We start from the raw sequence: 25,130 nt of genomic DNA, 5'->3' as shown, positions 1-25,130 counted from the left end.
GATATAAGAGGGGGGACATTTAGCCAAAGCCTTTCTCTCTTTGCACAAAGGTGGTGTATGCATACATGACCGTCAATCTAAAGTTTCCCATGGCAAGGCTCATTGAGCTACTATTGAATAAGGTCATAGATCCTTGGAAGAAAACAACTACTTGCTACTATTTCAGTTTGCTTCTCATCTCCTGATGGACCCTTGAGAATCACAAAGGTCTAGCATACATTCGGTAGTGAAATTGCCCAAATTTTGCTATCAAGATGAGGTTATAATGCAAACCATCATGATTGTCAAGAATTATATGCATTATCTTGGGTAGGATGAACCTCATGTACCATGGTTGACTGGTCTACACATCGTAAATCTTGCATTTTAACATGGCCATTCATCTATACACATCGTTAGGTACGTAGGTGATTTGATAGTGAAACCCTATCCTGGGACAATTCTAGCCTTATGAAAACACCCAATGTTACTATTTATTGCCCATTGTCTAGAGTAACATTTGTCTGGACATTTTATTAGAAGTCTTAGTCAATTTCTCCCATTCTTTTATCCCTATCAAGGAAAGTCTTCAGTCAATTTCTCCCATTCTTTTATCCATATCAAGGAAAGCCATAAACTGGATGAAATTCCATAAGGTGGCACATTGTTTCATGGCCATCCTCGAGGCAACCTTTTAGTAAGAGTGGACGGTTGTGATCGTGAACAATTGCATGTGTCCACACTCACCTCAAGCAAGATCTACAAATTTGCATCATGTCGATCTTATTGTGGAAGCCGTCAAGTCAAATCATTAAGATTCACTAAAGGAAGTTGGTTTATCAATGTTTTAGTGATTACAAAACAACTCATTTTCATTTCATGAACCTTGGTTGGGACACATAACTTGATCCAAAGAAGTAGACCCCAACAAACATGAGATAATTTTGGAGTGCTTTAGAAAGATCAAGCAGCAGCAAAAAGTTCATATACAAAGGTGACCTTGAAAGAACTGATCTCTTGCAAACAGATTGAGCCCAAGTATGTGCCTCTCTCTCTCTCTCTCTCTCTCTCTCTCTCTCTCTCTCTCGATATATAAAACCATGTCAAACCATCAGTGAATTATGATTCCATGCATTTCAACTTCCAACACATGGTAATTATTTTCATACTGGAGGCACTCAGTACAAGTTCGTTAATGATGGATTTTCCATCTTAAATGGCACCAAAAGAAGTTTTAAGAGATCCCCTTCTTTCACATATGAGGCAAATCAACTACCCAGTTTTAAAGAAGGAAGAATGATGTATGTATGGCTCTGTCAATCATTTACAAGAGATAAAACAGCACAATAACTAGAACTCAATTAAGGTGAATGAATAACCCTTGACATGGATACCTATCTGTTATAATTAGACCAACCATCATCCCCATCCAAACAAGCCAAGTAAATTGTAGCCTTGAACTTCGATCCCTTTATCATCAGTTGATGTCCTTGAAACTGTTCATTGAACAGCTCCAAAGTATCATGTCAAAGGACAGAGAGAACTGCAGGAGCAATTACGTAACAACGTCACGTGGGGAGATACTTCGATTTTGGCAGAAATCTCACAATGTGTCTCTCTTAATCAATGTAAAATCTCAAGCTTGTCTTGTTCTATCTGGTTAGTCGTTTGCAGCATTTCCTTACCTAAAACAATCAGCTCCGAAACATGGGGTGTAATGACTCAGAGTTCATAGTAGAAACTTTAACCAAATCCAAATGCTTCACGCACTTTCACGGTTTTCTTACAGGAATATGCTTCTTGCCCATATGCACCTTCATTACTATCCAAAGCCTCACTTTTAAAAGAAACCATCTCATCCTATCTCATCCTTTACAGGAAGGCCATAACCAGCAAGAGGCTCCCTTTCACCACCTGCCCTGTCACCCATATTGTAACACCCAAGAAGATCATAACATCTGCATCTTTGAGACGCATAGCTTGCGGTCCTTGCCATCTCATTCTTGATAAACTGCCACAAGTCGACCCTTTGATTCTGAGCACCAGAAAAAGATGCCTGCATTCTCCCTCTCACATGAATAAGTTGGGCAACCCATACATTGTTCAACCTCATGATGGTTTGTCTCTCATTTTCTCCATCTCCACGGTGAACATCTGGATTATCCGAAGCTGATTTGAGCCGCTGCACTTTTCCAAAGGTGTATCCATTTGTCCCAAACCTGAGTCTGTGTTCTCCAAATCTGGATGCATAGCACCATTGATCTTGGCACTTGCTAAAGGATAAACATCTGGCTCAAGTTTTTCTATTACTCTAGGTTTGGGGATGATCGGCCACACCATCTGTCCAGATGCAATCTGCATAGCTATTTGCGATGAATCTAAAACCCACCAGGCGTGTGAGATACTATCTCCTCATGATGTTGTCCCGACTGCTATAATAACGAGCTAAGATCTTGCTCCGAGCATGGGTAGTCACAAACTTCCATTCTTTGTAGATATAACCACCTCCCAATCCTCTCTCTCTCTCTCTCTCTCACACACACACACACACACACACACACACACACACACTTTTTTTTTAGTAATGTCGGATTGAATTACTAATGGAGAACCTCAGAACGAGGAAAACCCATAGAAATTATTACAAGCGGTAAATCAGAAACAATCAAAGTAGAGCTCGTAATGACTAAAGGGAGCTCATCCAAGTCATAGGCAACTTAAAGAGACTGTCGAAGAGATGTTTCGAAGAAGGATACATACTCCACTTGAATCTGTTGAAACATGAGGAAATTACGTGCTCTGCCCACTGTCCATTACACCCAAAATCTAACCCAGCCGAAAAAGCATGCATACGGCCAAAGTAATGGCGGAAGCTGTCCAAAAGGATAGAAAAATTGACCAAAATGTATCCCAAGGAAACGTACGTATGAGAAGAGCTGTAGAGATAGAATCCACAAACTGTTGCGTACAAGAACAAGATGTTGGGGTAAAGGTGTTGTGCCTTTGCTTGAGCCAGACATACAGTGTCCGGCCGCCCACTGACCTTATTCTTGCACATATACAGAGAATAAGGGGCAGCTCACTTTGAGACTTGCTCCACCCACACAGCACCTTGCACTCTCTCCTTCTCCTCTTCTTGCACACACACACACTGCACCGCACGCACGCATTCCGCGCACTGCACTCTTCAACTAGTATCAGAGCCAAGATGGCGATCGGCGCGTGCGACGGCTTCCCGACGATTGGCACGGAAGCGACGGAGCTTGGCTATGGAGGGATGAGCTTGGCGGTGGGAGATTTGACACGGAGGCATTGGATAGGAGCGTTTTGGTGAGGACCCGGCAAGGATCTCGGACCACCGGCATGCGTAGCCCCTCTCGGGCTTGGAGGATCTCAAAGGGGATCTGGAAGGATTTGAAGGTAGGGCAGATCTGCAAAAAGTTAAATCTGCAGAGGGAGTGAGCATAGAAATACAAGGAATCTTTAAGCACTACCAACAGTGATCTTGGAAGGAATCTCTGCAAGAAGCGAGTAGCAGGTGCATTGTGAGCATCGTGAAACTCTACAGTGAATCGATCTGCCAAGTTTGAAGAGCTTGGGAGGGTGCAAGAGGGCACCAAGTAACAAGGAGCTGGAATCGGCAGCTCGGTAGAAAGGGGAATCGAGAGCATATGCAACTTCCAAAATCCAAGAAAATTGGGAAGTGCATAGAATCTCGTGGGCATTGAGAGCTTGGAATTAGGGGGCAATATCAAAAGCTAAAGTCTGTAGAGCTTGTTGCAGAGCATTGCAGTAAGCAGGAAATCAAAGCTCGGAATTAGCTATGAGTAACAATCAAGGAAGGTGAAAAATTTCAAAGCTGAAAGGGCAAGTTGGGCCCTTGAACATCCAAGGCTTCAATAGCATTGTTTGCAGCAAAGCAAAGCAATTCATTTTGTGAGCTTGAGAGCATTCAAGCAGATTTTTCTTGACAGTGTTGGTTGAAGAAAAGCAAGGGTGAGCATAGAATTGAGACTGTGTGTGTGTGTGTGTGTGATGCGCGCACACTCACATAACGTCGACATAGGCAGAGTGAACAAAGAGGATTGATTTTTTTTATTTTCTCTTGAAGGATGAGTACACACACTCACACACACTTGGTAGCGAGTGTGAAGAGCCGGCATCGACCCGATCCTCCGGCAGCGACAACTTTTCGACATCCGCTTAGCTTCGCATTGAGTCGGACTTTGGCGGTTTTCTTCTAGGCTTCACATTGGCGGCTCGGCATTGGCCTCGACCAGTTTGGTGGCCATTCAGCTATTTGGCTAGCGTGCTTCCATCCGGTGGCGGAAGTCAGCATCGAGCATTTTTCTCTGCTTCCATAGCACGAGAGCAAGAGAGAGCGGCCTCGCTCTCCTCCAGCGTAGCTTCGCCACCGGTTTTCCTCCCACGTGCTCATTTTGGAGCAGATTTGCTCCTACGGACATCCCCGGGCATCCGGGCCTCGATTTAGCGGTTTTGGCTTCGATGAGTCCCTATTTTCTAGATTCAGCGGCACACACCGACACATAACGGCTTCAACGGACCATCTCGGAGGGGATTTCCCGCCAGCGCTTCCTTTTCTACGGCATTTACAATCATAGGCGGTTGGTTGTGTTTTACATCTAGTGTTCGGTTGACGTGCTATCCGATCGACGAGGTAGTGTGAGCCATATTTCAGCGGGTTTTCTCACTGCTTACACGTACCTTCGGGTGCACATTATGCGGTACAGATCGTGCTCATGTATGACTATGTGGGGCTTTCCAGAGAGTGGTTTTAGCACGATTTTGTGCAGTTTATGCTATGTATGCATTTGCGGATACAGCTTGAGCTAGATATAGCTTGCAGGTGGAAACTTCACAAGCTTACAATGTTTTTGGACAGGTATAGGTCGATAGAGCCACCCCTATGCATGTGTCTGAGGTACGAGACGGCATGGTCTCAGTTTTGCTGTTGGCATGCTTTGAGCGAGAGACGAGACATGTCTCCTTTGCGGGTGAGCTCCACCATGCTCATGAGACAGAGCATTTAGTTGTACATGACGTGCCAATAGAGTTTGTAGAGACAGAGGTAGAGTGGCACTGCTCTAGTGAGACACAGCAAGTGTTGTTAGAGTTTGTGCAGGCAAAGGTAGAGTAGGTCTTCTCCCTAGAGACGTAGACAGACATGATAGACATAGAATTCTTTGATACGTTCATGCTAGAGGTTAATGAGTTGGTGCCAAGACGCACAGTCCCGCCTACGAGTGAGAGGGACATACCCATCCTAGTGTCGACGTTGACATATCAATACGTGATGAGTAGTCCTGATGATGCAGTACATGCAGATCGCGCAGAGGAGGCTAGGATAGCAAGGTTTGCGCACATTTTATCAATGTTCAAGCGTCTCATGTACGACCTACTAGTGTCGAGGCCCGACCTAGCAGTTGCAGTGGGAGTATTTGCAGCAAGGATTGTCAGTCGTACAGTGACTGACACTAGCATGATGCATAGTGGAGTTTTGTAGACCATATAGAGTTGACTGCGGGATTTACATGCAGGCTCTAGCATGGATACGTACGCTCGCCTATCCCTAGAGCCAATACAACTAAATGTAGATCGACTAAGCGAGCCAGTGGGGGTAGATTGAGAGTCTCTCTCAACCATTTTCTTATACATACTAGTAGTTTGACTAGTAGGACCCACTTATTGGCACATTCGTCTTTAAGTGGGAGTTTGTTGGGGTAAAGACGTTGTCCCTTTACCCGAGCCGGGCATCCAATGTCCGGCCACCCACTGACCTTATTCTTGTACATATATAGAAAATAAGGGGTAGCTCACTTTGAGAATTGCTCCACCCACACAACACCTTTCACTCTCTCCTTCTCCTCTTCCTGCACGCACACACGGCACCGCTCTAGCACGCATTCTGCGCACTGCACTCTTCACAAGACCACAATAAATGAGGAATATTCTCATTGCCTGCACCACAACGAACACATCTCGAGGAGGCCAATCTTCTGGAGCGCAGAAATTTGCCAATTGGGAGAACCTCAATGATGCATCTCCACATAAATAATCGCTCCTTTAGAGGAAGCTTAGCATGCCACACTCTCATAACTTTACTCCACCACCATGTAGCACCCTTATTCATATTCCATACCTCATTACAATGTTCTTGTATCCAGGAAGATGACTGAAAAGGACAATACACCTTCTTTACAAATATAGAGTGGATCAAAGATCCACATAATGCCAATCATAGATTCGATCCTCCGCAACCGACGACGGAATAGACGATATGGAATCAACCATAACTTTAATGGTGTTCCATATGTGCCTATAGAGCATTCTAAGCCCAAAAGTAAAAGCAGCCTTTCGAAACGAGAGCACCCGTCAATTAGTGTCAATCACATCTAATATCCTTTCAATACCTTCTTGGGAGAGAAAATAATCTTGTTTGGGAGACTCCTAAACAAGAGTATGATAAAAAACCTGACTCCAATGTAAACCGTCCAATCAGAGTGGATTGCCACTTGCGTAATCTCTACCATGCCACAACAAATCCTGTGTGGCTATTTTTCAATCCGCTACAAGACTGGAAGCAAGGAGGCATCCAGGTATTGTGGTTTCAAATTGACCAAAAAATACATCCTAGAATGAAGGTTGCCAATGGCCAAAAGCTGGTGTAGAAACCGCATGAGAACACAGAAACACAAACATCTACGTCCAGGGCTGTTTTTGCTCTACCAGTACCAATAACAAGGTGGCTTTCCTTGCTATAACAAATGTAGAATATTCAGACTACCACAACGCTTTGGAGTACACAACTTATCCATCGCGAGCAATCATGGGCCTTTTTTTTGGGAGCAAGTAGACCAAAAATGCCATAAAATCCGAGACATGAAGGCTTGAAGACGACGGGGTGGCCAATGCAACAATGGTAGGAAAAATTGCATATATGCCACCAAGATGGACTGCACTATTGTGAGTCGTACATGCGACGGCCAAGTAGACAATTTCCAATAGTGCAATTTAGACCTAAGTTTATTCTCAACCCAATCCAATAATTTGGCATTGTTCACTGACCAAGCCAACAGGTATCTAAGATGCTTCACAATTTGATCAGGCTTCACTATCTCACCTGGCCATAATATAGAGTGCCAATCCATTTGGTGCAACAACAACAATTTAGATTTTCAAAAGTTCACGTGCAGACGTGTAGCTAAATCCATAATATATAGAGCTTCCATGATACATTGAACATCCTTAGGTTGATTTCTAGGCCAAAACATGGAGTCATCCGCATACGCTTGTGCCACAAAATGATTACGAGATGGCAACCCCAATCCATGCAATTGGCCAGATGCCATCAAGGAGTCGAAATGCAAAAATAGAGGATGTGTAGCAATAGCATACAACATAGCACTCAAAGGGCATCCTTGCCTGACCGATCAATTATTCCAATAAATTGACCTTTCTCATAAATTAAATAGACCACACGGAGGAGGATTGAAAAGATGACGTGCTCACTGTTCGCTACAGCTGATCCTTCATGCCATCGTTGTCCCCCCCCCGGCATCGCTGCCCTCCCCCCTGGCGTTGCGCACATCCCAACGCGTTGCCCCTGCCCCCCACCGTGCTACGCGCCATTGGTGCCACTGCCCTTTGCAACCACACCTGCTCGGCCTCGCTTCTTCTGCACACGCATCCCACCTCCTCCCTACCTGGCTCTTGTTCACTTAGGGCAAGGGCGTCGCCATTCGCTTCACCTCCGATCTCTGGTCTTGCCTTTGTCTCGTTCTCCTTCGACATTGCAGCAGCAGACACAGATGGAGGATTCTGCTCTGCCTCAAAGGGACTCGATGGAAGCCCCCTCGCCCGACCCCACGGAACCCACCATCCGACTTTCTCTATCGCCAACAGAGCATGCGAGCTTAGTGGTAGAGGTGGCTCACCTTCAGGCCACCACTGTTATCTGCAAGATTCTCGGCACCATACCCAGTAGAGGGGAGGTACGTGACAGCCTCCAGGCCCGTCTTTTAGCAGAGGTGGGGAAGATCACTGACATCCAACTTCTCGGGCGAGGATACTATCAGTTTGAGACTCCCGAGACGGTTGCCAAATTCATCTCGATGCCTGTTGGCCATTCGAGCGGTCATAGCTCATTTTCGACAGTGGCGCCATCCAGCATTGGATGTTCTTGTCAAGGAGGTTGACTTGCCTATTTTGGTCTGCTTTCTTGGCCTGGGAAGGGAGTACCTACCGCTTCTTTCCAGGATTGGTTCCGAGATCGGGATAGTCTTGGAGACTCTGTGCATGGCAGCTTCAGTTGCGCACAAGGCTGGCGGTGTTCCTTGAGTTTGCATTCTAGTTCGTGACACCCATACTCTCCCGAAGGTGATCCTTCTACCTAGGGTGAGTAGGGGTTGGTTACGCTAGAGGGTGGAGTATTCGAGACTCTCGAACTAGTGCTTCATTTGCAGGCAGATGGGCCACTTAGCAAAGGCCTATCCTTGCACGAGATCTCGACCCGGAGCGCATGCGCAACCTCCCAAGGCTGAGCATGCCCAACAAACAGGTTGGTACCTCGACAGAGGCCAGGGATCAGACAACCGACAGTTGATGGACGGGCTCGCCACACTGCCCCCCCTGATGGCCAACCTCCTGCAGCTCAGCAGCATTGGGTTTTGACAGGGAACCGTTTCGACCCCTCCAGCAGAAGCCCCCTCCACCTCCACTGCCCCCCCCCCCCAACTTCTACACCTTCTGACTCCTCCACTCCGCCTCCCCCTGCTCTACCCTCACCCACACCTCCCGCTCCTCCTCTCTTCCCTGTGGGGCCCTCAGCCTCATCACCTAACCCATCCCACACTCCTTATCCGCAGGGGACTAGTCACACATCCGTGTCCCCTTTCTAGCAGCCCGAGGAACTGAGGCTCTGGATGCTGTGGTAGGCTTCTCCTTGCCATTGTGCGGCAGGGATCATACAGAGTGGACCCTGTACACAGTTCTTGACTGGCTCCAGGTCCACGCTATAGTGTTCTCACACCACATAGGGGACCTGGGGATGACAGATCTGGTACAGACACTTTGACCTCTAGCCAAGTTCAGTGTGACGCCGCTGGATGCAGTAGGTTGCAGGCACATTGTGGAGCACTTTTTTGCTGGCACTCAGAGCCCCCCTTGCTATGTATTTGTACATGAGGATTCTTGGACAGAGGATGTAGCCCTACGGGCTACGCACAACTTGGGCCTAGGTGGGACAGTCTCTTCAGACGCGCTTATCTAGAGGTCGCTCGGATGCGGATTACTCCCCATCCAAACCGACCTCAAAGATAGCGAGGTTGGATGCTGTTGCAGCATCTATCTTTTCCCACTGACTCCATGAGGATCATCTTAGGGAATGTGCAGGGATTAGGAGGACCCCAGTTTCAGCGTCAAAGGGGTCAATTATGTCAGAAGCTTCAGGGATGCCTTGTCGGTGGTGAGATTGATATTCTTATGCTACAGGAGCATCATCTTTGTGAGAGCCACATGAGACGACGTGGTCAAATTCTGCGTGGTCACTATGAGACATTTTGATTAGCTACATTTGGACTTGGAGGTATCCAAAAAGGGGTATTTATGACTACTGCTGATTCATGGCAGCATGCCATTGTGGGCAAAGGTATTATTGTGCCAGGCAGAGCTCAGTGGATTACTATGCAGGTTCAGGGTTGCCTCATGGGATTCCTGAACATATATGCGCCCAATGTGGCAAGTGCACGAGCAAAGTTTTGGTTTCATACAAAGTTCCATCACGAGGCATCGAGGCCCGCTACTGCTGCTCGCCCCCCCCCCTTTGCTGTTGCGACATCGCTCTCCTCCCCCTCCCTCCCTCCCCCCGCTGCCCCTTCACTGCCCCCCCACCCCCTTCAGCCCTTGCGCACTGCCTCTCAACCCACCCGCTGCCCCCCCCCTATCTGCGCGCGCTGCCCCATTAGCTGCCGCAGCCCGCTGCCCTCCTCTCGCTCTGCCTTCCCCGCTCCATCCCCCCCGCTCGCTGCTGCTTGTGCACCCGCACATTGCACGGCTGCCCTCTTCGCCCTCGCTGTCTCCTCATCACCCCCCCCCCCCCCCCCCCCCCCCACATCCTCTTCGCCCCGAAGGCCCTCTGCACCTGGCTCGGCAGCACTTTCTCTTCGGAAAAGTGCCTGGCTGACTTGTTTGCAGGTTTCTGCTTTGCCGCCCGCTTCTTCGACTCAGCAGTAGACACAGATGGAGGCTCCAGCTTCACCTTAGAGGGACTTGCCTGAAGCCCCCTCGCCCGACCCCGGTGAGCCCACCATTCGACTTGCTCTTACGCCGGCAGAGCAAGCGAGCCTTGCCATAGAGGTAGAACGCTTGCAGGCGACTTCTGTCATCTGCAAGGTTCTCGGCACTCGTCCCAGCAGAGGAGAGCTGCGAGACCTTCTCCAGGCCCGCCTCCTCGCAGAGGTGGGCAAGATCTTGGATGTCCAGATTCTCGGACGGGGGTACTACCAGATTGAGTTCGAGACTTCCGAGATGGCCTCCAAGGTCATAGCTATGAGTCCATTGGCCATCCGAGCATCACGGGCTCACTTTCGACAATGGAGACATGGTTTTGACCCGTTTCGGATGTGCTAGTAGAGGAGGCGGACTTCCCCATCTCAGTCTGCTTTCCGGGTTTACGGAGGGAGTACCTTCCACTTCTCTCCAGGATTGGCTCCGCCATCGGAACTGTCCTGGAGACACCTCGTACGGCAGCATCACTAGCTTCCAAGGCGGCTGGCATCCCTTCAGTTCGAGTTTTGGTCAGAGATACCCACACACTCCCGAAGGTCATCCTTCTGCCTCGGGTGAGTGGGGGTTGGTTTAGACAGAGTGTGGAGTACTCGGGTCTCCCGAACCAGTGCTTCATTTGCAGACAGATGGACCACCTAGCGAAGGCCTGCCCACGGAGGAGACCATGACCCGCATCCCAGCCTCAGCCCCAGTCTGCCAAGGCTGGGCCACAGCCACAGCCAACGACACAGAGCACAGATTCAACGCCACCCTCCGAGCCTGGGGCTCCAGCGGAGGAGGGGTGGCAACAGGCCCATGGCCGTCAATGCCAGGGGCCACAGCGACAGCCTGGCACTCAGAGTGGCCCCCAGGTGCCTACTCAGCAGCAGTGGGTTCCCACGGGGAACCGCTTTGGTCCTCTTGAGCAGGAGGAGCCCCCTACGCCAGCCACCACCTCCGCTTCACCCTTGCCAGCCGCTCCGCCTTCCGATCTCCCCTCCTCCTCCTCATGCCCTCCCCCACCCTCTGCTACCGCTCACTCCCCACCTCACCCCCCCCCATGTCTCTGCCGCCCCACCCCGCTTCTCCTCTCCCCCGCCCCCCCCAGCCCCTTCTCCCCCTCCTCCTGCTTCAGTACCACAGTCGGCTCAGGAGACTGGACCCTCGCCGGCGGCTAGGAGATCTCTTGGCAGCGCCTTCGCCATGAGTCGCCTAGCGAGAGAGGGTCAGCCCTTCATGCGGCCCCCTCTGCAGATTCAGACATCTCCTCTTGCAGCTATCCCTCGTGGTTTGACGAGCATTGACCTCCGACGCCGCTGGGATTTCTTCGATTACGGGTTTACTCGTTTTCTTGGCGATTCCGCAGCAGACCACGAGGCAGCCTGCTTCAGAGTCCACGCTTTGTTCCTCGCCGCTAGGGGGACAGAGGCCTTGGACTTAGCAGTTGGTTTCTCCTTCCCCCTCTGTGGCAGGACTGAGACAGAGTGGTCCCTCGACTCAGTGGTGGGATGGTTGCATACACAGGTTCTTGAGTTCTCTCACCACATGGGAGAACTTGGCGTTACAGATTTGCTGCAGACTTTGTGGCCACTGGCCAAGTTTGCGGTGACACCCCCAAATTCAGCAGGATGTAGACACATTGTGGTGTACTTTTTTGCTGATACGCAGTGTTTGCCTTGCTATGTATTCATTCATGAGGACTCCTGGACAGAGGAGGTTGCTTTACGCACGGCTCGCTCTACTTGGGCTTGGACCAGGCACTCACTGCAGTCTCGCCTATCTAGAGGACTCTCGGATGCGGATTACTCCCCATCCAAGCCTGCTTCTAAGATAGCTCGTCTTGCTGTTGCGGCAGCATCTGTTCTCTCTCGCTCCCCATGAGGATTGTCTCGTGGAACGTGCAGGGACTAGGTGGGCCCCAGTTTCAGCGACAGCGGGGCCGATTGCGTCAGGAGCTTCAGCGTTGCCTTGTGGGAGGAGAGATTGATCTCTGTATGCTTCAGGAGCACCATTTGTCTGAGAGCCACATTCGGCGATGTGGTCAGATTTTACGTGGACGCTATGATACCTTTTGGTCAGCTGCTTTTGGACCTGGAGGCATCTAGGGTGGGGTATGTATGACTATTGCGGACTCATTACAGCAGGCCATTGTGGGCAGAGGGATTATTGTACCAGGCAGGGCTTAGTGGATTACTATGCAGGTTCAGGGTAGCCTTGTGGGTTTCCTGAACATCGATGCGCCCAATGTGGCGAGTGCTCGTGCAGAGTTTTGGTCACAGATTGTTGAGTCTTTGCCACAGGTTGACCAGTGGTGTGTAGGAGGGGACTTCAACATGTTGGAGGACCCTTCTGACAGGATCGGAGGCAGCCATGCTACTTTGCATGGAGTCGAGTTAGCAGCTTGGGAGAGGTTTTGTATGACGTTGAGGGTCGAGGCCTCCAGAGAGTCTTGCCTTCTCTAGATCGGACCGCAGAGTGGGAGGAGTGAATCTATCGCGCATAGATCGCTTCTACACTAGTGACCACTTCAGTGGCTTGGGGGGATCAGTGGGCATCCTGGCAGGGACATCCTTCTCGGACCATGCACCAGTGATCCTCACAGTGGCAGATAGGCAGAGGAGTGGGAGCACGATGCTTCGCATCCCAGAGCGGGTCTTGTTGGACTCAGCACTCAGAGAGAGGGTCGAGGCTCTATGCACAGAGGGCATGGACAGCCAGGCTCCACCTGCAGACAGAGTGGCCTCAGGCCTAGCTCAGCTTAGCCACTTCTTTCTCCAGGAGTCTCTGGCTCGACGGGCTGCAGCGAGAGAGGAGGAGCAGCGTCTCAGACAAGGCATTGCTTCACTACAGAGGATGCAGGAGCAGCATCCAGACAGTCCATGGGTTGAGGAGCAGTTACAACAGGCTCGACAGGAGCTTGCTTGCACAGAGAAGAGGCGCCATGAGTTTTCCTTTCATCGACAGGCATCTCAGTGGACTCAGGTGGGTGACAGAGTGACAGGTGCTTTTTTTGAGACAGTGGGACCTCGGCACTCGCATGCCAAGGTCAATCAGTTGAGGAGACCCGATGGGTCAGTTGTTTGTGAGCCACAGGATATGCGTGCAGTTGCTACTGACTTTTACCGTGAGCTACTGTCGGCTGAGCCCGAGTCAGAGAGACAGGATGCATGCAGGGAGCAGGTTTGGGCACAGATGCCTTGTCTTGTGACTGAGGAGATGCGGCAGAGGCTTGAGTTACCTCTTCAGTTTGAGGAGCTGCACACGGCTCTTAGGGCGCTCCCTCGTGGTAGCTGTCCAGGTGAGGATGGGCTGACTTTCAGCTTCTTCTTGGAGTACTGGGACCTGCTTGGCCCAGATCTTTGTAGTGCCTTTCAGTACATTCTGCACACAGGAGTGATGCCGGATAGCATGGGTGAGGGCCTAATTTACCTCATTCCAAAGGAGGGTGGCTCCTTGGATGAGATTCGACAGTGGCGCCCCATCACCATTCTCAACTCATCCTACAAAATTCTTGCCAAGGCTCTGAGTTTGAGGATTCAGCCACTTTTGGAGAGCCTTATACATGGGACTCAGACAGGTTTTGTCAAGGAACGCAGTATCCTTGACAACATCTTCACTTTTTGGGAGGCTTCTGCCCTTGCACGGCTCCGTGGGGAGGACCTTGTGATTCTTCTTCTCGATTTTGAGAAGGCATACGACAGAGTTGACTGGGACTTTCTAGAGGGCACGCTACGCAGGATGGGCTTCTCAGAGGCTTGGATCAGAGGGGTGTCAGCTTTGTACAGACAGGCTCACAGTCAGGTGCTTTTGGCAGGAGGTAGAGGTGAGCGCTTCATGCTCACACGATCGGTCAGACAGGGTTGTCCTCTTGCCCCCTTTCTCTTTCTGTTCTATGCGGAGGCGATGAGCAGATTTTTGGTGTCACAGCAGGTTGGTTTGAGGGGCTTAGCACTCCCTATACGGGGATGAGCTTCTGGACGCTGAGTTTGCCGACGACTCAGCCTTGTACTTAGAGGGCCAGGAGGCCAATTTACACAGATGTGGGCAGGCTTTGGAGACCTTCTGCTGTGCATCGGGCGCACTGATCAACTGGAGAAAGACAGTGGCTTTCTCAGTTGGTAGTGCTCCTGTGCCAGATTGGATGCCAGGAGAGGGTTTCAGGTGGATTCCTCCAGGGACTGCAGTTCGGTACTTGTGTTGTCAGGTTGGTTTGGATTTGTCCCCCGAGCAGCAGATTGCTCCTCTTCTCCTCTCCATCAGGAGAAAGCTGTTACATTGGAGCTCAGCACGACTTTCGCTGGCTGGTAGAGTAGTAGTTGCCAACCAGGTGTTGTTGGCAACTATGTGGTACATCACTTCTTGCTGGATCTTCTCGAGTTCTTGCATCAGCCAGGTAGAGAGGCTGATCAGGAACTTCCTTTGGTTAGGTCGCGACACTCAGATTGCCCGAGCCAAGGTGGCTTGGTCGGTCATCACACTTCCTTGTTCTCAGGGAGGGCTTGGGATCATTGATCCAGCACAGCAGAGCAGAGCCCTTCTTGGGAAGTTCGTCGTCAGAGGACTTCTTCCACGCGAGGAGCCCTGGAAGGAGTTCTTGTTGTAGAGGCTTCGTGCCAGGGTGCCTCAGTCAGGAGGCCCTTGGCAACCTTCGACCAGATGGATCTTTACAGAGTTGCGCCGAGTTGGTTTGAGCAGGAGACTGGAGGACCGATTCGCTGTGAGTTTGCTTCGTTCTTGGGAGCTATTGCGGCGTGGCCTAGAGCAGCGACAGCCGATGTGCATGGAGGAGCGCCTACGGCAGCCCCTCGTCTGGAACCCCATGGTTAGCACTGAGAGAGGCCACTTGGTTGGAAGTAGGCCTCATGTTTCTTGGGGTCCCATGGCAGCAGGTCCAGCGTGCTCTCTAGGTGACTGGCTAGAGTTCACAGGTTTGTCAGAGGAGGTGCAGGTTGTCCAGCTACAGGGCATGAGAGGGGTTCAGAGCATGTGTCACGACATCTCAGAGTCAGTTCCAGCTGATTGGCTCACGCCTCTCGAGCCAGTAGCACCCCGGTGGATGGGAGCCTTCACACGAATGGAGGTTCTCATTTCAGTCAGGGCTTGCTCAGAGATTGCTGTCCCAGCCCTGTTCTTCGAGCTTCAGGGTGGGGGACGATTACAGAGAGTTGCAGTAGATGCCCCGCAGGTAGCAGAGTGTTGTTTCCAGAGGATCGGAGTTGTGGGCATCTGTGGGAGGACTTGCGTCATAGACCCTGACCCAGCAGCTCTTGAGTCAGGACACTAGAGGCTATGGGCTTGGGAGTGCTGTCCACTGGCACGAGTACAGTGGGATCCTGGTGAGTGGCTATGGAGGGACCCATTCTCTTCTGCAGACCGCCCAGGAGTCCCTTTCTTTCAATACACTGTTCGGCTTGGACGTCATATACTTGCAGCACAGAGAGAGGCCCGCCCCGCCCCGCTGCAGCACGTCATTGGCAGGAGGAGGGTCTCACAATTGAGTTCTTGGCAGAGGCTGTGGGACTCCAGACAGCCGAGGCGCGTCACCTTGTTCCAGTGGTTGGTTGCACACAGAGCCACAGCAGTAGGGAGCTGGCTTGTACATAGTGGTCTCTCGGCCGCATGTACAGCCTGTGACCAGTTGGTGGAGAGTCAGCGACACTGTCTTTGGGACTGTCCCTCGGCCCAGCAGGTGTGGCTACGAGTTCTTCGGCTGATGCCTGCCCTCTCCACGGCTCGACAGTACACTTGGGGGGCGGCGGCTTGGTCCACCCTCACGGGCCCGGCACTTCAGTTTGAGCTATCTTCCACCAACAGGATGATAGTGATACACGGGGGTCGACCTACACTCCAGCCTGCTACAGACCTTACTCCACAGGAGTGGAGCAGTGAGAGAGCGGAGTGTTGGGAGCTCATGAGCGGCCTAGCTCTCTGGTTCATCTGGCGGGCCCGTTGTTTCCGCATCTTTGAGGCTGGCCTTGTACCACCTGCAGAGACTGTTCGTGACTTTTGGCTAGAGCTGATCCATACTCTCAGAGGACAGCTTGAGGGACTACAGGGCAGCTCCGACCGCATGCGGGAGCGCCGCGAGGCTTTCCTTCGACTCTGGCGCCCTGGGCCGTTTTACTCCATGGTCCAGGGGGTGCTCAGATGGCACTACTGTCCACCTATGTGGCTTTTCCCTCCTCCCATCTCTTGATTTAGCCCCATTGTATATATGCTGTTTTTTCATTGGGAGAGTCTCCCCATCATGCTTGTTGTAGCCCTCTCTTGCAGAGGTGGATGTAGCCCTATGGGCAGCTTTCATTAACTAATAGAAGGATCTTTTTCTCGGAAAAAAAAAAAAAAAAAAAAGTTTTGGTTTCATGTTGTTGAGTCTTTGCTGCATGCACAGCAGTGCCATACTACTATGCATGAGACTGAGTTGGCATCTTGGGAGTGGCTCTGTATGACTATGAGGGTTTCTGATGTTTGGGAGCACTCGGGCTTTGTGAGGCCATGGACAACTTGTCTTTCTCTTGCACTGACCGCAGGGTAGGAGGAGTGAATTTTTCTCGAATAGATCGCTTCTATGCCAGTGACTACAACTGTGACTTGGGGGGGTCTGTTTGCATCCTGGCAGGGACTACCTTTTCCGACCATGCGCCGATGATTCTCACTGTGACAAACAGACGACGGAGAGGGGGTACGATGCTATGCATCCTCGAGAGAATCTTGCTGGGTCCAGAGCTTAGAGAACGAGTGGAGGGAGTTTGGACAAAGAGCCTGGACGCGTTGGACACCCCTGCTGGTAGAGTGACCTCTGGACTAGCTGAGCTTAGTCGCTTCTTCTTTCAGGAGTCTACAACTAGTTTGGTTGCAGCCAGGGAGGAGGAGAAGCGTCTTCGAGGGGGCATTGTTTCCTTGCAAAGGATGCAAGAGCAGCATCCAGACAATCCTTGGTTGAAGGAGCACATGCCGCAGGCTAGGCCGAAGTTTCCTAGCATTGAGGAGCGGCATCATGAGTTTTCCTTCCATCGGCAAGCATCTCGGTGGACCCAGGTGGGTGACAAAGTTATTGGGGAGTTTTTTGAGACAGTGGGGCCACGCCATGCGCACACGAGTGTTAGTCAGTTGAGGAGACCCGACGGCTCAGTTGCTTCAGAGCTTGAGGATATTCGTGCAGTTGCTACTAACTTCTACAGTGATCTGTTGTCAATTGAGCCTCAATCAGAGCGTCAGGATGCAGTAGAGAGAGGTTTGGGCACAAATGCCTTGCCTTGTTACTGAGGAGATGCGACAGAGACTTGAGCTTCCCCTCCAGCTAGAGGAGCTCCATGAGACCCTCAGCACACTCCCCCGAGGTAGTTGTCCAAGGGAGGATGGTTTGACTCTCAGCTTCTTCTTGGAGTATTGGGACTTGCTTAGTTCAGATCTTTACAGTGCATTTCAACACGTTTTGCACATTGGTGAGATGCTTGACAGCATGAGTGAGGGCTTCATCTACCCGATTCCCACGGAGGGAGGCTCCTTGGATGAGATTCGACAGTGGCGACCCATTACCATCCTCAACCCATCCTACAAAATTCTAGCAAAGGCTCTGAGCTTGAGGATCGAGCCACTACTAGAGAGCATAGTATCCTTGACAACATCTTCACTTTTTGGGAGGCGTTTTCCCTCACGCGTCTTCGAGGAGAGGATTTGGTGATACTCCTCGAGTTTGAGAAGGCCTACGACAGAGTTGACTGGGACTTCTTGGAGGGCACTCTACACAGGATGGGTTTCACAGATGCTTAGATCAAAGGTGTGTCAGCTCTGTACAGGCATGCGCACAGTCAGGTGCTCTTGGCAGGGGGAAGAGGGTAGCACTTCTTGCTCACGCGTTCGGTCAGACATGGTTGCCCTCTTGCCCCCTTCCTCTTTCTATTCTAATCTAAGGCGATGAGCAGATTTTTGACTTCTCAGTAGGTTGGCTTGCGTGGTCCGAGCTCCCTATTAGGATAGATGAGCTTCTAGACGCTGAGTTTGCCGACGACTCAGCCCCTGGTACTTGAAGGGCCAGAAGGCCAATCTGCACAGGTGTGAGCAGGCTCTTGAGGTCTTTTGTTGTGCATCAGGCGCACTGATCAACAGGAGGAAGACTAGCTTTCTGGGCTAGCAGTGCTCCTATGCCTGATTGATCACCAGGTGAGGGTTTTAGATGGATTCCCCCAGGGATTTTCTTTCGTTACTTAGGTTGTTAGGTTGGCCTGGACTTGTCCCCTGAGCATCAGACTACTCTCCTCCTCCTGCCCATTCGGAGGAAGTTGTTGCATTGGAGTTTGGCATGGCTCTCTTTGGCAGGCAGAGTTATAGTGGCCAACCAGGTGTTGTTGGCTACTATGTGGTACATCACATCTTGCTGGATCTTCTCGAGCTCCTGTATCAGCCAATTAGAGAGGCCGATCAGTAACTTTCTTTGGTCAGGGTGGGACACCCACTTAGCTCGGGCCAAAGCAGCCTAGCACGTCATCACCCTACTGTGTTCTCAGGGGGCGACTTGGGATCATCGCCCAGCAGAGCAGAGAAGAGCCCTTCTTGGGAAGTTTGTTGTTAGAGGATTCCTTCCAGGGGAGGAGCCCTGGAAGAAGTTTTTGCTTAAGCTGCTTCGAGCTCAGCTCCTCATGCAGGAGGCCCTTGGAGCCCTTCCATCAGGTGGATCTTCACAGAGATGCGCAGAGTTGGTATGAGCACGCAAGGACAGATCTTGGATCTTGAGTCAAGTTTCACAGTCTCCATTCAGGGAGTATTTTTTGACAACATGAAAAATCAATATGCACATTCTGAGTTTGGTAAGCACTGATTGCAGGCTCTTGCTGCCAAAGGGCCCACTGACTATCTCATTCGTGATGGTCTCTTGTATTTTTGTCACTGTCTTTGTGTGTTACGTTCTCTTAGGCAAACCATAATGCATGATACACATGATGCATTGACGGTTGGACATAGAGGCATGAATACCACTTAAGAAAAAATAGAAAAATCTTTTATTGGCCTAAAATGCGAAAAGATGTGTATGTCACACATTGTCCTATTTGTCAAAAAATAAAAGCTCCTAGATGTAAGGAGCTGTCACATGCACATCTAACCCTATGTGCATGTGGACAAGCTACTTCATGACAAGGGTTCAGTTAGCTTAGCTTAGGAAGTGTTCTGGCACTTTTGTGAGTCTGTTCGCAGACCCTGCATGTCCAAGCACTTAGAGTAGATGCATATCCTCTGGTTGCACACAACATGATCATCAGCATTACCATCAGATTCCATCAGGAGAATTTTACAGTGCACAGAACCTATTTTCCCTATTTTAGCCATTTTTCACTATTATTAATAAGTGACTTTGTTGGGAAACTGGGTAGGGCAATGGGGCCAAGTCAGTATATAAGAAAAGCTAGCGCTAGCACTTTCTGGCAGAAGAGACAGCAGATACCATCTGAAGTGCACCTTCTCAGCAAGATCAGCAAGAGAACATAGCATTTTCAACCACCAAAGACCAGCCAACATTTTCACCAAATGCAGATCAGCCACAGCGTTTACAGTTGCAGATCATCTTGGCGTTAGCAGTTTCCAGCAGTTCAGCATAGCATTTTTGTAGCAACAGCTCTAGCATTTTTTGCAACTTGCAGATCACCTAGCGTTTTACAGATTCCCTGCGACGACAGAACATCCATGTGCATTAGCGTTTTGCATTTTCAGCAGTTAGTATCCGTACCGCAGCCCCCCTACCTCGCAGATCACACCTTTTCGTAGCAGATCCTCGCCGCACGGTCAGATCAACAAGCATTTGCAGATTCAGCCCGCTATTTGCAGATTTCAGCATCTGCGTTTTCAGCGCCTCATCTTTATCGCAGTCGTCACCGACATAGAGTCAAAATTCAGCAGATACAAGATTTGCAGATTTCAGCCCTAGCGTTTTCAATTTTCAGCCCGTCTCATCGTCGTCGACATCGTTGGCAAGTCCATTGCATTGTAGGGATTTGTGCAATCAATAGTAGACCGCTCTCGCCATAGAGAGTGGGGCCCTTGGAGGAGGGTTTGACAACATTCTGGTGTCGTATTCTTGTCTCTCTATCTCTCAGTCTCAGCACCTTCATGCACAGTGTTTACCCACTTTGTTTGTGATCATTTGCGCTCTCTCACTAAAGGAACGGAAGGCTCTCCCTTCCATAAGTAAAGGGAACCCTTGAGCACAGTTCGGAGCACTCATCTTGAGCAAAGTTCAACATTCACTTCCGCTGCACCTTACATTGGTATCAGAGCTTTGGTAATGTTCTGTATCACTCAAGGAAAGAACCACAATAATTTTTTTTACTTGTTGCGGTCGCACGTAATCCAAGTCCACTAGGCGTGTCGATTCCTAATCGTGTTTTTGAAGAGTGACAGGAAACCCAAGAAAGAAGGGCTTGTCCAACCTCCCCTTGTTTCTCTTTTCACTCATTGAGGGAAGGACCGTGCACTTAGTGGCCGGCCAATCGACGTGAGGTGGGAAAAAGCAACCTTGGTATGAGCGCAAGGCCGCCAAGGGGTGCGCCTGCAGAAAAGAGAAGAGCTCGGGTAAGAGAAGATCCTTCTCTGACAAAGATTGCAAGCTAAAGAAAGAACCTCAAGAACCTCAAGAACCCAAGAACCCAAGTTCCTCGTGAACTTAAGAACCCAAGATATCAGTGTATGGCCATCACCCGAAGCAGAATGGATACTTTGCGTGGAGGTGATGAGCATGGCAGTGGTGAAGAAGAATTTTCCCCACCAACAGGTTTTCCCGACCCTCCCCCTTCCCCATCTACGCCAAGGATTGCACCAAATCCTATGGAGGCTTTGGTCAAGACGATGATAGACATGATGTTACAACAAGAAGCGCAACGCACTGCCTTGGAGCGCGAGTGTGAAAAAACAAAGGCATCCTTGGATCGTGAACGCGAAGAAAGAAAAGCATCCTTGGATCGCGAGCGTGAACATGCGTGCTTGGGGGCCGAGGAAAGAAAGGCAATCTTGGATCGCGAGCGCGAAGAAAGAAAAGCAGAATTGGATTGCAAGAAGAAAGAAAAGTAGAATTGGATCGCGAGCGCAAAGAAAGAAAGGCCGACTTGGAGAGGGAGCGAGAGCGCGAGCAAGCTCGCTTGGGGGCCGAAGAGAAAAGGGTAGCCTTGGAGCGCAAGCGTGAGCAAGCGCGCTTGGCGGCCGAAGAGAAAAAGGTAGCTATTGAGCTTGAGCGTGACTAAGCACGCGAAGCCCAACGAGTAGCGACCGAGGACAGACGAGCGGCGTTGGAGTTAAAGCGTGAAGCGCAGAGAGACCAATGCATGCAAGAGTTGGTCCTATATGTACTCACCTCAAAACCCGAGCGGCCAAAGATGTTGGTGGTTCATCAAGTGGCCAAGGTGGAACACGTACGTAATTGGGATTTGCCCAAAAGTTCATATGATATGCGTTCTTTTCTTGGTTTATATCAAGCATATAGTTCGCACATAGAGAACTTTGCCCCACCCATGACTGATGTTTTGAAAGGGGTAAAGACTCGTCGCCAACGCGTGGATTTACCTGAGGCAGCCATTGAGGCTTTCACAGCTCTCAAGGTTGTGGTGACAGAAGCGTCGTGTCATATCCTTACCTCTTGGGATGACCCCTTTGAGGTATGGACGGATGTGAGCAATGTCGCCATAGGCACTGTGCTTCAGCAACACGATCGTCCAGTAGCTTTCCTTAGTCCAAAGCTCAATAGTGCAAAAAAGAACTATTCAGTTTATGATAAAGAACTTTTGTTTGTCATTCACTCTCGTAAGCATTGGAAGGATTTTCTGTATGGTAGAGAGTTCACAGTTCGCACAAATCACCAAGCCGTCAAGTGGCTCCAGTTTATACCTAGTGCACATTGAAGTGATCGCCGAGCACGGTGGTCACAATTTTTTGAGCAAGTTGGAGGTTTGATTGAATAAGTGCTTGGAAAAGCTAACCCTGTTGCAGATGTGTTAAGTCGCAAAGGATAGATCTTAGCTCTTAAGTCAAGATCCATAGTTTCTCTTCAGGGTGTGTCTTTCGACAGCATGAAGAATCAGTATGCGGATTCTGAGTTTGGTAAGCAATGGTTGCATGCTCTTGCTTCCCAAGGGCCAAGCAACTATCTCATTTGTGATGGTTTGTTGTATTTTCATCAACATCTATGTGTGTTTCCCTCTCTCAGGACAACCATATTGCATGATGCACATGACTCTCACGGGTGGGCAAAGGGGAATGAACACCACTCTGGAAAAAATAAAAAGATTCTTTTATTGGCCTAAAACGTGAAAACATGTATTTCGTTATGTCACACAGTGCACTATTTGTCAAAAGGTAAAAGCTCGTCGGGGTAAGCAGCAAACCCTTTTGCTTCCGGTGCCTATTCCCGATAGACCTTTTCAAGATATTTCCATGGATTTTGTGACTAACCATCCACCTAGTTTGCATTCAAGGAACACTCAATGTTTGACAATTGTTGATCGTTTTAGCAAGTTTTGCATGTTGACTCCTTGTAAGGCCACAGTCACGGCACAAGATGTAGCACGATTGTTCATCAAGCATTGGTACCCCCTCTGTAGATTGCCAAAATCAATTGTTTCAGATAGGGATGTTAAGTTCACGTCCAATTTTTGGTGCGCACTCTTTGAAAAATTTGGCACTAAGCTGAATTTTTTATCGGCTTTTCATCCACAGTCAGATGGTCAGATAGAGATTTACAATTAGTTGGATTTTGATGTTTTAAAGTCATATGTCCATGATCAGCAGTCTCATTGGGAGCTCTATCTCCCATTGGTTCAAGATATTTTGAATGACTCTTTTTCCTCTACCATTGGTCGAACTGTATGAGGCAGCTTTTGGTCGTCCGCTCCAGTCACTGTTGACTCACTCGGTCGGTCAAATGCCTGATGCCAATGCTGAAAGTCAGTCGTTGGATGAGATTTCTGAGAGTGTGAAGCTTCGGCTAAGCAAGGCTCAGGAGTCTTACTCACGACAAGCCAACAGGCATTGTTAGGATGTTTCAATCAAGGAAGGGGATTGGGTGTATTTAAGAATCATGAAGCAACGTCTTAAGCAAGTTGGAAAGAAATGTCCTTAGAATGTATGGTCCATTTCTTATCATTAAAAAGATAAATGAGGTTTCAATGAAATTGCAATTGCCTAACTCATGGTCAATGCACAACGTTTTCCATGTTTCTTGGTTGAAAGTGTTTCAGGGAACACCTCCAAAGGACATTTCAGAAGAAGAAGAGCCGGAGATCATCGATGAAGCTGAAGTCATGGAGCCGGAGCAAGTGTTGTTGCATCAGTTTCGCCATGGTTCCAAGAAGCAAGTGAGGCAGTACTTTTTGAAGTTCAAGGATCGAGGAACCCACGAGGCAGTGTGGATTGATGAAGAGTTTTTCAAAGATTATCCCGAATTGCTGGCAGTGTCACAAACTGCTGACGTGTCAAGGCCCTGAAGAAGGGAGTCAACTTGCAGATGTCGACCGAGGGGCCTAAACCCTAAGAAGAACAAGTAACAGAAGAAGAAGTCCTACCAACTTTATGGGGACCCAGTCCGATGGGGCCCCAAGTGGCATAAAGGATTAAAATAAAGCAAGACTCTCTCACACACACAAAAGAGACTTGCGCAAACTGAGGACGTGGCAGATTTTTGAGAATTGCACTGGCATGATGATGTGGCAGGCTGTATGGATTTCCGCGTTTTACGCTGACTGCTGTACAGAATTCCGTGATTTACGCTGGCAGCTTTTTGGCATTGCTTTTGGACCAGAAGCTTTTGAGTTTTGAAGTCTTTTCACTGTAGCTGCTTTTTAGGCCAAGGGCCTTTAAATATCTGCTAAGGGCTCATTGTTTGGCATGCTTCCTGGTGAAGGTGTAGAGCGTGGAGTTCGAGCTTGTACTGTGCTGATGCAATATAAAGAAATACCGAAAGGGGCGCCAAGGTTTGGGGCCAATACTCTCTGGGGTGGAATTCCATCACTCCGTGTCGTGTCTCTCTCTCTCTCTCTCTCTTTCAGTTTAGTTGTTATTGAAGTGCTAAAAGTCTGTTCAGTCTGTTCTTTTCTATTGGCACGTGGTGTCCGTCTTGTGACAATGGTATCAGAGCATCAGGCGTGTGCTTTTCTGAAAGCATACCAGTCCTATCAAGGAATAGACAGAGCAAGATTGCACGTTCAAAAGTTCATTGGAAAATTTAGCTTCGTGCTACGACCCCGGACTCATAAGCCACTCCCACCCTTACTTCATCGCGCATCGGGCGCGCTCCCGTCTTGACTGCTCATGTCTTACATGGCATAAGCCATAAAGATACCTTACAAGAGAAGGATCTAAGATTTGTTTCGAGCTGCTGTTTTTCTCAGAGGCATTGCCATGCAGATGTTGGTAGCTACCAAGCAGCATACTCCAAGTACTTGGCAAGCTTTCAAGAAAAAAAAGAATTGCCGAAGTTATTCTGACAACTTCCTTCGGAGTGCAGCTTTTGGCAAAGTGGGGTATCCTGAAATGCTTGCCATGGAAACCCTAGCAGATTATAACTTGAAATTTCTCGACATCTCTTAGTAGATGTCTCTTCTCGAGTTGATAACCTTGGAGCTTCAGTACGAATGCTATCTTGGGACTACCATCGCCGCCAAAGAAACACTGTTTGTCCAAGAGATGGTGAACCATGCTATGCTCGGCTACGACCTTATGGAAAGAACCTAACCCTAATTTTTGGTGCAGGTTCCAGGATAAAAAGTCAGTCGACTTTTCGAGCTCGACTGGTGTCGAGATTGCTTTTTAAGTTTGAAATCTGTTTGAGACCTTGTTTGGTGATCCTGTTTGAAATTTGTTTGAAATGGATGGTATTTGTTTTGAACTTG

At 49.5% G+C, this 25,130-nt stretch overlaps 1 pseudogene; it reads right to left on the bottom strand.

Annotated features, from left to right (window-relative positions):
* Positions 1-1,800: 1,800 nt before the first annotated feature.
* Positions 1,801-2,465, bottom strand: LOC147456996 (uncharacterized; annotated as a pseudogene).
* Between the last annotated feature and the right edge of the window lie 22,665 nt (positions 2,466-25,130).

The sequence above is a fragment of the Adiantum capillus-veneris genome, chromosome 5 (genome assembly GCF_014529385.1).
Source record: "Adiantum capillus-veneris isolate H3 chromosome 5, ASM1452938v2, whole genome shotgun sequence".
Lineage (NCBI taxonomy): Eukaryota > Viridiplantae > Streptophyta > Polypodiopsida > Polypodiales > Pteridaceae > Adiantum > Adiantum capillus-veneris.
The sequence above is the reverse complement of the archived record's forward strand: the minus strand, read 5'-3'. Positions and strand labels throughout refer to the sequence as shown.